The following is a 15,183-nucleotide window of genomic DNA, read 5'->3' on the forward strand; positions in this document are numbered from 1 at the left end:
ACTGGGTCAGCTCGCGCCACTAGATGCACTGTGTAAGCTTGCATGTAATGTCTTAACTTTTGGATGGCGAAGACGAGTACGAGACAGATTTTCTCTATCGGCGGATAGTTTAGTTCCAGTCCTGTGAGAGTTTGACTCAAGTAATACAACGCCCTCTTCTTCTTTGCTTCATTTTCTTGGGCTAGGAGTGCTCCGAGTGATCGCTCTTGAGCAGCAATGTAGAGGATAAGCGGCTTCCCAAGGATGGGTGCACCTAACACTGGAGGGTTTGCCAAGTACTTCTTTATGCTTTCAAAGGCGTTATGGCAAACTTCATCCCATACGAAAGGCACATCCTTCTTCAGAAGTTGACTAAATGGCTGACAACGGCCTGCGAGGTTTGATATAAACCGTCTAATAAAGGCAAGCCTTCCTTGGAGACTTTTTAACTCGCGCAGATTTCTTGGCTCAGGCATGTCTTGAATGGCCTTAATCTTTGACTGGTCCACTTCAATGCCACGATGTTTCACAATGAATCCAAGAAACTTGCCTGAACTAACTCCAAAAGAACATTTGAGGGGGTTTATCTTGAGCTGGTACTTGCGTAGTCTATCAAACACCCTCCTTAGGTCTTGGAAGTGATCCGTCTTCCTTTTTGACTTGACCACTAAATCGTCGACATAACATTCCACGTACTTGTGAAGCATGTCTCCGAAGATTTTCTGCATAGCACGTTGATATGTTGCACCAGCATTTTTCAACCCGAATGGCATGACTTTGTAGCAATAAATGCCTTTGGGAGTACGAAACGCAGTAAGCTCTTCATTTTCTAAGGCCATCCTAATTTGATTATACCCAGATGACCCATCCATGAAGGAAAAAGCTTCATGCCCCGTTGTCGCATCCACCATGAGTTCAATGATGGGCAAAGGGAAGTCATCTTTCGGACATGCATCATTTAAGTCGCGGAAGTCCACACATACACGGAGTTGTCCGTTCTTCTTCTTGACAGGAACAATGTTTGCAATCCACTTAGGATATTGAACCTCTCTAATGAAACCCGCAGCAATCAACATATCAACTTCAGCTTCAATTTGAGGAAGGAGTTCTGTCCGAAAGCGTCGTTGTGTTTGCTTTATCGATCGAGCCTCAGGTTTAACTGCGAGACGATGAACCGCTACCTTTGGGTCAAGACCAGGCATTTCTTTGTACGTCCATACAAAGACGTCTTTATATTCAAGCAGCAGATCATAATATTTCTTTTCTTCTTCGGGACTCAGCGAAGCGCTCACGAAGACAGGTCTTGGATCTTCCTTAGTTCCCAAATTGAGCTCTTTAAGCTCGTTGACAGTCTTCAAGTTCTGGAGGAGCTTCATCTACTTCATCCTCAGAATGATCATGGTCATCTTCTTCAAAAGCCTCTGCTTCTGCTACCGTGATATGATAGGCAGACTGTACAATCTCATCTTCGCCAGTGCCATCAACATTACTAGTTTCGACTTGGCTAGTGAGCACGATGGTGTGCTCCTTCACTTTGAGTTGTTCGCTGGAGCTCACCTCTAACATAGAGCGCCGCTTCATGCGTGACGGAATGAGACTTCGAATCTCTTTGTTGTTTCCTTGGTCATCAATCTCCTTTCTCTTTCGCCTTTGCTGCTCTTTGGGTGCTTGTATCCTCTCAACTGCTGACTTTCGAGGGACTGACTCAGATTTCTTATTTCCTTCATCGGAAGATGACAACCTATTGAACACGGAAGCTCGAGTGGTCGTTTGGGTGATGCGGTTGAAAACTGAGACTCGGCTTGTTGACGTATCAACACGATCAAATACAGAAACTCGAGGCGCCAACTCATCAACTAGTTCAGGCACCGCAGCTTGAGAATTAGGACGAATACAATCAAGTGCAGAAACGCGAGAGGTGGATTTAGATTCCCGAGTCTCTTCTTCTATTACTTCGACACTAATATGTTGAGTGCTTGCCTTTGCAACTTTTCTTCTTCCTGATATTTTGATTGGTTTGCCTGGTACAAAACCAAGACCTGCTTTAGCAGGGTCAGCTGTGCATCCTTGCTCTCTCAACCTCCTTTGAGATTCATTAAGCTCATACACCTTCTTACCAGAGATGACTTGATCACCTTCCTTGCTTGATGATCCGAAGTCATATCCAGCCTTTGCTAGCAGATTGTAAGCGTTAGGGTCAAATCCTTCCTTTGTCCTTTTCTCAGGAAGGGTACCATGTTCTGTCTTGCCTTGAATCGGTTTGACAAATCCCTTTAGCGGCTGCTTGGTGGGTGTTGTGTTGCTCAACTTCGTCAACAGTATGGTTGATGTTTCTTTTAGCAATTCTACGTCCTTCTCATCTAGCTTTCGCGGACGTTCTTGGTCATTTGCCTCCACAAAAGAAGATTCCCCTTCTTTTCGCCTAGACCTTGGCACGTAACGAAGAATTGGAGTAGATGAGCTGATTTTGTTCTTTGAAGCTGTCACTTTAGTTTCGGACGAAACTTTATGTGGTTCCTCAGTGGAATTTCTTGCCATGTTGGATTCCACTTCCTTATTACGCACCTCTGCAGTCTTCCCTGTAGAGGGTACTCCAACTGGGAGAACTTCCTTTACTGTTTCATCATCCATGTAGAACTTAGAATCCGCAAAGTAAGATTCAGCTTCAGTGAATGATTTAGTATCACCTGCTACTGTTTTTACTCCGCCATCATAGAACTTGAAGCATTGATGAAGAGTGGAGGGAACGACACTATTTTCGTGAACCCATGGTCACCCCAACAATAAATTGTAGGAGGTCTTTGCATCAATCACGTGAAACAAAGTGTTCGACTTCATTTCTCCAATTGTCATATCTACTCTGATCATGCCTATGGCTCTTTGTCCCCCTTGGTTGAAGCCTTGAATCATGAGACGGCTTCGGGACAACTCCTCCACATTGATGCCAAGCTGCTTCATGGTCGACCTAGGCATAATGTTTACAGCAGATCTTCCGTCTACAAGCATGCGGTTTATCTTTTGATCTCGCACATACCCTGACACAAAGAGAGGTCTATTATACGGCTTAGAGCCTAACTGAAGGTCTTCATCCATAAAGTGGATGGCATCACAATCTGCAACACACGTGACGCATTCCTTTGGTTTCACCTTGTTAATGTCTGTGGAGTTCTTGCCCATGTCAATCAACACCTGTACCAAAGCACCTCTTGTCGATTTTGGCAATTGTAGTAGATCAGGGATGCTAAAGTGAAATGGTAGGTCTTCTAGCTATTTCAACAGCTCGTTCTCTTTTGACGTTTGGTTAGTATTGACTGTGCTTGACTCAGCCTTGGCAGAATCCTTCAAACCAAATTCATAGCTTGTGGTCATGTGGGTAGCTCTCACCTTTTCTTGTTTGTTGCCTTTCTTGGGAAAGGCTCTTGTTGACGAAGCCACACCATGGGGTCTTCGAACAAAAAGATTGCCCATTTCCTTGACAAATCTTGTCTTACCTTTCTCGAGACATTGACGATTTTCTTGTGACTGGTTGTATTTTGCTTGAGTGATAGGTACACATGGAGATGAGCTCTTGTGTGCCTTCTTTCGAGTGACAAGTATCCATCCCTCATCATCAACAACTGAACCAATTTTAGGGGTTGCAACAGGTGCAAGGCTCGCTTGCTGGGTTGGCTTGACTTCCTCCAACTTTGACTTCATGCATGGCTTTCTAGAAAGCTGATATGGTGTTTTCATTGAAAGAGGAGGCAACAGGGCAGGCTCGAATGAACCAAACACAATGGTAGTGCAGTTTACCTCAGCAACATCGTCGACATCCAGCTCGATCCTTCCTTGCTTAGCGAGATTCATTATTAAATCTTTCAGAACAAAGCATTTCTCCACTGGGTGACTAACGAGCCGATGGTACTTGCAGTATTTCGGATCCTTAACATGATGCATTTCCTCGGGTCACTTGCATTCTGGGAGTTCTATCACCTTCTTCTCAAGTAAATCTTTCAACATGCCTGCCACGTCAGAATCTGGGAAGGGATACGTCTTTTGTTGCCATTCCTTCAACGAACGCTTTGTCCTGTCATAGGTACGAATTCGCTCTGCTTTCATAACCTCCTTATCTCGTGTAGAGATTTTGACTGGTGCAATGTTGATGGCCATCGATTCTTTTGTAGGTTTCTTCGGTGCTTTGTCAAACTTGCTTCCGAAGACCTTATCTTTTCTTTGGTCAACAATTGACTCCTTCTTCCCTTTATGGCTAGCTATACTCAACTCCATGTCGTGCGCTCGCGTAGCCAGCTCTTCAAAGGTACGGGGCTTGATTCCCTGTAAAATATATAACAAATCAAAGTGCATACCTTGGATGCACATTTCCACCGCAGATACTTCTGACAGTCGATCTTTGCAATCGAGACTCAACGAACGCCACCTGTTGATGTAATCAATTGCGCGTTCATCCTTCCATTGCTTGGTGCTAGTAAGTTCGATCATGCTCATTGTATGTCTAGTGCTATAGAAACGATTCAGGAACTCACACTCTATCTGATCCCAACTGTCGATTGATTCAGGTTCCAGATCAGTGTACCATTTGAAGGCATTGCCTTTTAATGAACGTACAAACTGCTTAACAAGATGATCTCCCTCTGTTCCTGCATTGTTGCAAGTCTCGACAAAATGAGCAATATGTTGTTTTGGATTGCCCTTCCCCTCGAATTGCTGAAACTTGGGCGACTGGTACCCATAGGGCATCCTCAGGCTATCCATCCTTTTTGTGTATGCCTTGGAATATGTGAGGGAATCACGAGAGGTACCTCCATACTGAGCTCTAATGGAGTTGTTGATCATGTCTTGCAGCTGCTGGATGGACAAAGAACCAAGTTGGCCATCACCGTCCTTGTCATTTGCCTTTGACGTTTCTTCTTGTTTGTCTTTGTCATCCTTGTACGGAATCCTAGCAGAATCCTCATCATTTTGTTTCTCAAGCCTACTCCAAAGTTGAGCAATCTGCATATCCTTTTCTTCGACGGTATTGGTGAGCTTTTGAACCGCCTCCATCAGATTAGCTACTTGCTCTTCAAGCGTGGTTGCCCCAGTCATCATGACTTGCATTGCTAAGGGGTGAGACGCACCGTCTGACTGCATCTCAGAAGTGTTATTTTCTTCAGCATTAGGACTTCCATGGTATGATCCGGTGCTTGAGTGATCATCTGATGCAGGTGAGAATGATCGTTCCCTTGGTTTTGTGTTTGGAGCTTGTCTCTCTTCACTTCGAGGGACATGCTTCCCTGCCCCTAGACTTTCTAGGGTAATGATCGGTTGGCGAGTCTTAGATGGCAAAGCCACAAATGTTGTAGGCTGAATCTTTGCCATGCTTCGAGTGACGTGACCAGATGAGCTGCTGCTCGATTTCGAGGTCGTTGTCTTGGATTTGTTCTTCAGGATGACTTGAATGTTCTTGGAAGCCATTGCTCGAACGGATTTGTTTGGAATCGTCTTACGGAGAAGGACATGAGAGGTAAAGAAGTCCCACTGGGCGTGCCAATTTGTAAACACGGAAATCTAAAAACAAGCAAGATACAGACACGTGTACAAAAATAATATATTTATTAATTCAAGTGCGGGTTACAATCTTTGGTAATCCTCTGATTCGATCTCCGACGATGAATTTCACTCAAGGGCTCGACGCTTGATCTTGAGTTGGAAGATGGTCACGAGAGTGGCACGTGACGAACGTTTTGACTTGAGGTTGGTGAGGAACCGGCTATTTGGCAGCTTGATGGTTCTTCACACGTGCTTGGGAGGCTTTAGGAATTTTGAGAGTATTTCCTTCTCTTTTCTGGCCAAAGTCCCTCACTTGATTTGAGAGGGGATATTTATAGTATCGGTGGCTCGATGACATAGCATTAATCATATTCCTTAAATAAAAGATAATTAAATCAATCAATTAAAACTGATTGATTTAATTACACAATTACGGAGTATGATTAATGCTATGTCATCGAGCCACCGATACTATAAATATCCCCTCTCAAATCAAGAGAGGGACTTCGGCCAGAAAAGAGAAGGAAATACTCTCAAAATTCCTAAAGCCTCCCAAGCACGTGTGAAGAACCATCAAGCTGCCAAATAGCCGGTTCCTCACCAACCTCAAGTCAAAACGTTCGTCACGTGCCAACTCTCGTGACCATCTTCCAACTCAAGATCAAGCGTCGAGCCCTTGAGTGAAATTTATCGTCGGAGATCGAATCAGAGGATTACCAAAGATTTTAACCCGCACTTGAATTAATAAATATATTATTTTTGTACACGTGTCTGTATCTTGCTTGTTTTCAGATTTCTGTGTCTACAAATGCATCTGGAAGATAATTCTTGTTTCCTGCAATTAATTCAACAGTATAATTATATTGGTTAAGAAATAATTGCCAGTTTGCTAATCTTCCTCTATCAGCAGCTTTATCAAGTTTGAAATTTTTGAAATTCTTTACTCTAGCACAATCGGTGAGGACAGTAAAGGGTTTTCCAAGAAAAGCTGAAGAATTTAAAATCATTTTCTTGACAGCCAAAATTTCTTTTTCCCATGTTGGATAATTCAGTTCTGCAGGGCTGAACTTGCCACTACAAAATTTACAGATCTTTTCAATGTTAGTTCCAGGCGTTTTTGCCAGAATCACACCAGACCAATAATTATCGCTCGCATCTGTTTGGAGGATAATTTCATCATTTTCTTGTGGTTGTTGAAGAGGAGGGAGGTTTTTGCAGAGATTTTTAATCTGCTTCACAATTTTTTCATCATCTTCTGTGAAGCTCCATTTCCTTTTGGAACTTGTCTTAGGAGATAACATTGCTGTTAACCCTGATATTTTGGGAATAAAATCTCTCCCATAATTTATGACACCAAGGAATCTCTCTAGACTCTTAGCATCAGGAATTCTATCTGGGAACTTCCAGATCTTCTCAAGGATATGCGGTTGGAGTTTTATGACTCCATTCTTGATGTTTATTCCTAGGAAATCAACTTCATTGAGGATAAAGAAGATTTTCTTTTCACCTAGGATAATTCCATGCTGAACTATCAGCTTTATGACCTCGTGGAGGTGTTTCATGTGTTCTTCTCTGTTTTTGGAGAAGACAAGGATGTCATCTATGTAGACGACACAGAACTCCACCACATGCTTGAAGCTGTTGTCCATCTTTGTTTGGAAGATTGAGGGAGCTTGCTTGAGACCAAAAGGCATTACTAACCATTCGTAATGACCTTGTGGTGTTCCAAATGCAGTGAGATGTATACTCTCAGGATGCATCTTGACTTGCCAGAAACCCGACTTTGCATCGAATTTCGAAAAGACTTTGGCTCCTTTGAGCTAGTTGATCAATACTCTTACTTGAGCAATTTGATAACCGTCTTTGACAGTCTTCTTGTTGACATCTCTGTAGTCAATCACCATTCTAGCTTTTCCTCGTAGATTTTCTGCATGATTTCTCACGTAGAATGCTGGAGCATGATGAGCGCTAGTGGAAGGTTGAATTAATCTCTTGTTCAAGAGATCTTCAATATCATTTCTGAATTCTTTTTATCTTCCTCTTTGTACTGAGGAATGGCTTTGACATGACAGATGGCATTCATGTCATGCAATCTTAATTCGCAAACCACTGGGTCTTTTTCCCAAAACTTCTGAGGATCTACATTGATATTTTGTTCGAGTAGTTTCTTGATTTTTTCAATAGTGGGAATTTTCTGAGACTCAAGCTTATTTTGAAAGTGCTTGAGGTTATGCTCATGGATGAAACTAGCTTCTTCATCTTCACTAGTTCCTTCTTCTTCTTCTTCTTCAGAAGATTCTTCAACAAGTAACTCTTCTTGCTGTTTAATTTGGAGTATAGGCTCAAATTTGGGTTTGTAGGGGGTAAGATCACCACTATTCTGTTGCAATCTCTGATACTGAGTAGTAAAATCAGGACCTACTACACTTTTTGCTTGTGTGAGTCAGTCTGCCCAGAACACCCGTTCGCCTTTTTTGAAGCCTATCGCTTCTTCATCCTGAATAAATCTTTGTTGGAGAATAAAATCATTTCCCAACAAGAAATCTGATCCTTGGCCTTCAGATTGCCAAACATTCTGGATGATAAATGTTCCTCCACCAATGGTGATATGAACATTTTTTGCTACTTTTTTCATGGTGAGATGGCTTCCATCAAATGTAACACCAGTAGCAGATTTTTTCTTATCTACTTTCCAGAGTTCATCTGGAATTGCAAATCTCTTTGCAACAGTAAAACCTGATCCATTATCTACAAAAGCATGTAGATGATATTTTTGTGATCAGGAAATTTTAGTCCAATCTCTATGTAGTTGCTGTATCTACTGGTAGAGACGACTTTTGATTGTTGAAGCTCATTTTCTTGAGCTTGTTCCTTTGGGATGAATGGTTTACATTCATCTGGAACAGTTTCTGGTGGTTCAACCAGTTCAAAGTTTTCTTTTTCATCGATTTTTTCTTCATCGATGATTTCTTCCTTTATTTATGAGGAAGATGGTTCCATGATTTCTTGGAACAAAGTTTCTACTTCTTTCTCTTTTAGCTCAGAGAAGTATTCTTCATATTCTTGTTCAACCAATTGGCTGACAAGGCCATTCTTGGTTTTTCTTCTTGCTTCAGCTATGAAGCATTCTTTGTGATAAGTCTTCTTAGACTCTTCACAAAACATAGGGAGACCATTCTTTTCATGACATAGGCAGTAGTCACAAACGAATGTACCAGGGTTCACCTGATAAGAAGACATCAAAGCTTCTGTCTTACTTTCTTCCCAATTTTTGATTCTCAAGACATTCATTTGTCTGGATTCGAAGTACTCTACTTCGGAATCTGTCTCAGACTCAGATGATGAATCTTCTTCAGACCAGGCAGAATAAACTGACCTGTCGTCATCTTCATCATCAGAATAGGTTATTTCGTAGCCTTTCATGTTTGCTATTTCTACTATTTGCTCATATTCTTCAAAGAGAGCTTTAGTAGATCTTTTACCCTTTTCCGGCATTCATTGGCATAGTGCCCTTCAGCTTTACATAACCAACATCTGCAAGCTTTCTTGCTAGGTTGCTTATGCTGATGAGTATTCTTCTTTTTCTTGAAGAATTTGTTTTTTGGATCTTCATCCTGCTGTTTCTTGTAATTGGAACTTTTCTTGAATTTCCAGTCTTTTTTCTGATTACTCTTTTTGAATTTTTTAGAGTAATATTTTTCTTTCTTTTTTTTTTGTGGAATTTGGATTCATGACATCCCCAATTTGTGGGCATATCCAGTATTCCATAACAGAAATTCTCAACTCCTTTGAGTTGTTTCTTAGCCATCTTTTCTCTAAGATTGGCTTTGCATTGCTCTTTCAGTAATTGCCGGATTCTGTCGGCAATTCCTCCAACTGAAATCTTTTAATTGGTTTATCAGCTATGCTTTCTCTCACAGCTGTTCTCCATGGTTCAGGGAGTTTTTTGTGCAACAGATTAACTAGATCAATATTCTCTAGTTCACCAATTGTACAGAAATATTCTTGAAACTCATTTAAGTATTGTTTGAAATATCTCTTGTCACAGATTTTGAGAGCATAGATATTCGATTTTGCCGTTTCTTTGGCTTTTTCACTCAGATTTGAGAGATCTCCACAAAGCTGATCGTACAGGGGTACTGCAAAATCATACGGAAACTTTGAATTTTTGATTTCTTCAAGCCACTCTCTTCCTCTGGCAGTTTCTTTGAAAGACAGATAATACTTTTTTTCTACTTCAATAAGAGTAGTTTCATAGTACACCTGCAAATCTGGTGCTTCAAATTTTCCAAGGGTAAGTGCAGAAGCCATCATCAGGCTATCTACCCATTGGTCAATAGTTTTTCTTTTGTCTAGACTCTTGTCTAGATTCAACCAGATGCCATAGTTCGTGATAGGAACTCTAGGCATGTTTTCCTCTGGGACAAATCTTTGGGAATTTCTTTCCCCTTTTTTGCCCGTGGGGGCTTTCTGAAGTGGGAGTTTTGTTTTCCCTTTTTCTCTGCTAATGAAAGTTCTGGAGCTTTCTCCTTCTTCCATTTCAATATCTTGATAAGGAAAGACTTTTCTTGTCTTTCTGATTTTGAATTCCTTCATTTCTTCGATTAGTTTTTCTAATCATTCAGGATTTTCGCAATTTTCAGCTTCTTCATAAAGATCATAGAGCTTTTGTGCTCTAAGCATGTTTACTGATCTGTTCAGATCAGCTTCTAATTCTTCTTTAGATATTGGCTCTTCTATAGTGGGTTTTGTATCACTAACACTAGCTTCTCTAGTGCTGTAGCTTCTTCTGAGGAGATTCTTGTTTACCCTGAGGCTCTCAGGACAGGCATCACTTTTTCTGTGATTGTCAAAATTGAGACTGATTTGTCCAGTCTTTCTACTTTCATAAATTTTGGCTTTTGCTCTTTCCGGTAGCTTTTTTGGACAGGATAATTTCCATTCAAGAAGAAAAGTCACTTCATTCCAGGTAACCTTATGGATCTGCTGTGAATGGTTCTTCTAATTGGTGAGGAACCCAGTAGTAAGACCCGAAATATTTGTTATTCTGGTCTTGGGGGCTACTATAGTGTAATCAATTTATAGTATATTCTATATACTATTGCGAGTTCTTGCATATTTTCTTTCATGGATATGCCATCTGTCTTGATTCTCAATCTTAGACAGTGGGCTGCATCTTTCAGGCTGGTTGTGAAATTTTGGAAGCAGTTGAAATACGCCACTTGATCACATAAAGATGCTTCAAGAGTTCCCAACAGACTAGCTTTGAAGTCTGTCACTCTATTGTCTTGTAGGACACATAGAACGAAACAGTTTATGCCTTCTCGAGCAAGCAGATTTATGCCTACTTGGACTACTCCAATATGCATAAATTGGTATTTTTTTGCTTGTGCTCTGACAACTTCTGTAGGAGTGATTATTAGAAGATCAGTTTCTCCACCTGCTGTAGCGGGGGTTGTAATTTCTAATAGTTTAAAATAATGGCTATCCATTAGATCAAACTTTCCCCTCTTGTAGATTTGTTTAAAATCTAATTTTGGAATGGAGGAGTTTTTTACCTCCTGTTCAATTTCGTTGAATTTGAATTCTTCAGCATTCAGGAGCTGTACTCCTTTCTTCTTTCCAAAGATGCTTAACATCTTGATATCTCTTCTTTCCGGGTTTTCATACCGGATACTAGTCTAACTAGTAGATGGTTCCAGAAAAATCATGTTTGGAACAAGATTTGTATCTGGTTTTTCTAATGGTTTGAATCCATTAGCTTTCTTTTTTACTGTAGGCACTTTCTTGTCCTTCAGTATAGAATCCAGCGTTTTTTACTGTTCTTTGATTTTTCTACTAACACTCGTTAGTTTTTCTTCTTCCGTTTTTGGAAGTTCCTTGATATAATCCAGTTTGTTTTCCAATCTTTCCAATTGGTGGATTATAGCAGGTAATTTTTCTAGATGAGTTTGACATCTAGATATTTCTAGTAACAGCCTTTGATATTTCTCATCAGAAGAATTTAGTAGAGAATTTATTTTCTCTAATAGCAATTCTGACATTGTCCCCATTAGGGGGGATTCCCCTTTGAGCTATTTTACAAGCTCTGATACCAGTGATTTGCGGATCTAACCAATGCTCAAATAATCAAGAGGTTTTTGTTCCTCTTCCAGAACGTATAAGAGATTATCAATATCTTGTTCTATTTTATAGATTCTGGTTTGAACTCTATAGATGATATCTCAGTAGTCGGGAGATTCTCTATTAAGACTTTCTCTATAGGCTTTTAATTTTCTCAATTTTTCTCTCTCTTTTTGCAATTCTTTGCTAGTATTTTTGCAGATAGCAATCAACTCAAGTCTGTCTACAATCGAAATTATGAATAGTAATTCGTACTGTTTACCTTTGAATTCGAGGATGACTTTTAACTCTGCATATATATTCAAATAAAAAACTCTGATGGGCCCACCACGTTTCTAAAACGTTATATAAACAATGGAATAGACAGCAAACTAAAAAAATAAACAACAACAATATTATTATTATGCATATGCAGACTCTGACTTTGACATACAACAATCTCAAAGAAAAATGGCTAGAGAATGCAAGGAAGGGGTACTAATGGTAGTGTTTTTGACAAGACAGGTAGATAGAAAGAAAAGAGAGAAAAAGTTGTGTGGAGAGGAAGAAAATAAATACATTGGGGTGTATGAGAAGTATTTTCACGGATTTGGGGTGTATGAGCATTAACAAAAAAAAAAGGGCTAGATATGGATTTGTCACACTGAAGTCTGATTATATGCTACTTCCTCTGTTTGGCTCCAAAACCAGTTGGCGTGCAAACTGTCTCTTTTGAGCATGTGCGCAGGCGTGCCAGCACCGAGGGGTGCAGTCGTCGGGGGAGTCCCTTGACCTGACTTCTTCTTCAAGCGTTTTGGACGAGGAGAGCACCAACCTCTCCACATGATTCTTCTCTAGCCTTTCGAGGAAGGACTTTTGCCTTATGGATAAGGACTTTGGATGTGATCTCTTCGGTCACCAAATCGATACTCAACGTTGTAGGTTGAGCAGAGCAATCACTGGGAAGTTCTGAGAAAGCACGGGGTTTGCTAAAGCGTATCTTTAGCTTCGCTGGGTTGCGAGGGCGTTACTCTTGCTTAGCTGGTAGTATTTGTGGCAGTGGTACTGGCAGTCGGCTCGGAAAGACTAGGACTGGAAGTACGGTCGCCGGGTTTCAACAAGGTTGAAGGTTTGCTCCGGGGAGGCTTTGTAATCGCTGGGATTGATTGATTCGAGAGAGAGGTCCTTTGCTGTGTCGTCTTTAGCCTCTATATATAGGCTGCTCATAGATTCACTTTCCAAATATGAATGAAATGCTATATTTTAGGCTACAGTTATTGGCCTTGAATCAAATCAAAACTCTTAATAGTTTTGATAACTATCGTAGGCGATAATTAATATTATCCGCCTCTGTCACCACTAGAATATAGGCAAAGATTAATTGCCTCTTAGAGTCCTGAATGTAATCTTCTTCTTAGCAACATAATTGCCTAAAGGACTGATTCTTGGATATTGCCTTCGCGAGCACTACGTAGCTCGCGGTATGCAATCATGTATCCCTTGTTTGTTGCAATTAAGGATAATTGCATCCTTCCATATACCGACTATTTGCATGGCTCACTTCTATTATATATAGTTAATGGCTGCTACCTTGATTCCTTGCATATATCTCTGCACCTTGTTCCACATAAGTGACATAACCTTGCATGGGAAAGCATTGGCTGGTGGCCCACCTTAATTGCATATGTGTGTGTGTATATATATATATATATATATATATATATATATCTTCTGTTGATTGCCAACAAGAATGATTATGCCCCTCCTTAATTGCTCCACCTTCATGAAACCTTAATTGCATGGAAGACTTGCTCGCTTGCACACCATTGGTAGTGAATGATGGCCCACCTTAGATAATACTTAATTGCATGAGTACTCTTGAATATAGGTAGAGAAGCACAGCACGTTGCCATGTTTGATTGCATGGGAACTTTCCTTAATTGAACCATGCATGAGCCACCATACATACATCATATATATATATATTCCTCTCTGGCCACCATCAAGCATGATTGCATGCTTCCATATATACCATTGCACATTAATTGCATAGGAAACCATAATCCCTTACGGGGCCACGTTATTGTTCTTTTTTGCATAATCTTGGTAATCAAGCATACAAATCACCATTAATTATCAAATATATGATAATTAATAATAAATCAAGGAATATCCATGATTGCTTCAAGATTGCTTGATCTCCAAGTAGGCCTTATTTAGCCTCTAAACAATATATTCCGAGCTTGTCGAAAATATATAACTTGGGCCACTGATATTGGCCCGGTTTTCTTTGAGTCCCCCTTATTGGGAAAAAATGTTATTTTGGGTTCAAACATCCTCAGAAAACTTGATGTGAACAACTCTACAAATGATGGATGATCACATTTCACATTACAAAAATCTCTATCAAAAACCATTCAAAGATTCCGCATTACTTCATCCAAAAGCCTTGTGTACTTGCTTCTGGTACACTCTCTTGTAAATTTTTGCCCCTTCAAATTCAGCATGAATTTCTCTTTCCGTCCTTTTGCCCATTAGATTGCTCAACAACCATCCCTCACTGTCACACAACACGCTGGATTCGATTTCATTTATGTGCTTCAGAACATGGGGCTGAGAATCAAATTGGTTTCTCATCTCAAGTGCGACGTCAAGTACATCGGACTGTATAAACACCTGCGCAGACATAATATTAGATATATCACGGAAGCCTGCAGGTAAGTTGATGACATAAAGAATCATTTCTTCAACACAACACTCCCTTATTGGATGAGAAACCAAAATCATTGAAACTTTGAAAGAGATCCCCTAAAAGGCATGCACTTTTACAAGCATGAGTTTGAGGTTTAGTTTGTTTTTGTGAGAAATAGAGCTTGAATGTTCTCTAATCAAGAAACAAAATCGGCCACCAGGACGTGCTCATAACATTGAGAGGATTAGTAATTAAAGAAGCTACTCATTGTAATCCCTTATAGAAGGGAAAATAACACAAAGAAAGTTAACGAGACTCAATACACGCGCAGTCATGCACCACCCAAAAACAAACAAGTTTGACACCACAACATCCCATTGAAATCCTTGCACTTACCCACCATGATAAAACTTCTAGTCCTTGTTAGGGGATAAAGTTAGCGCGTACTTCCGTGCAGATACAACAGTATTTGCATTAGCTTTGATGACATTTCACATGATCTAGGAAATGACTAGTCACTAATGGCGTCCCTAGAAATGATTATGGAAATGAAACTCAAGTTGCATACAAGCATGTCAATGAGCTGTAACCTATTGGTAAGTTATAAATTCAACATTATAAAGGTCATGGATTTGGTTCTCAAAGGCATATGTAAGGATGGGTGAGCTAGGAGGTTTTTTTTTTAAATAAATAAATGCATACAACCATGTAAGACTCAGTATACAACAGAATTAATGACATATGTGGCCTAATATTCTCATGTGAGCTCAGAGGTACTACAACTGAATTAAGTTTGGATATGACAAGCATGTCAGGTATTTGGCAGTCCTAACGAGGATGCCAAAAATTTAAACAATATTGTGATTCTGAAGTTTTGTTTA

This window comes from Rosa chinensis, chromosome 1 (assembly GCF_002994745.2).
Source record: "Rosa chinensis cultivar Old Blush chromosome 1, RchiOBHm-V2, whole genome shotgun sequence".
Classification (NCBI taxonomy): Eukaryota; Viridiplantae; Streptophyta; class Magnoliopsida; order Rosales; family Rosaceae; genus Rosa; species Rosa chinensis.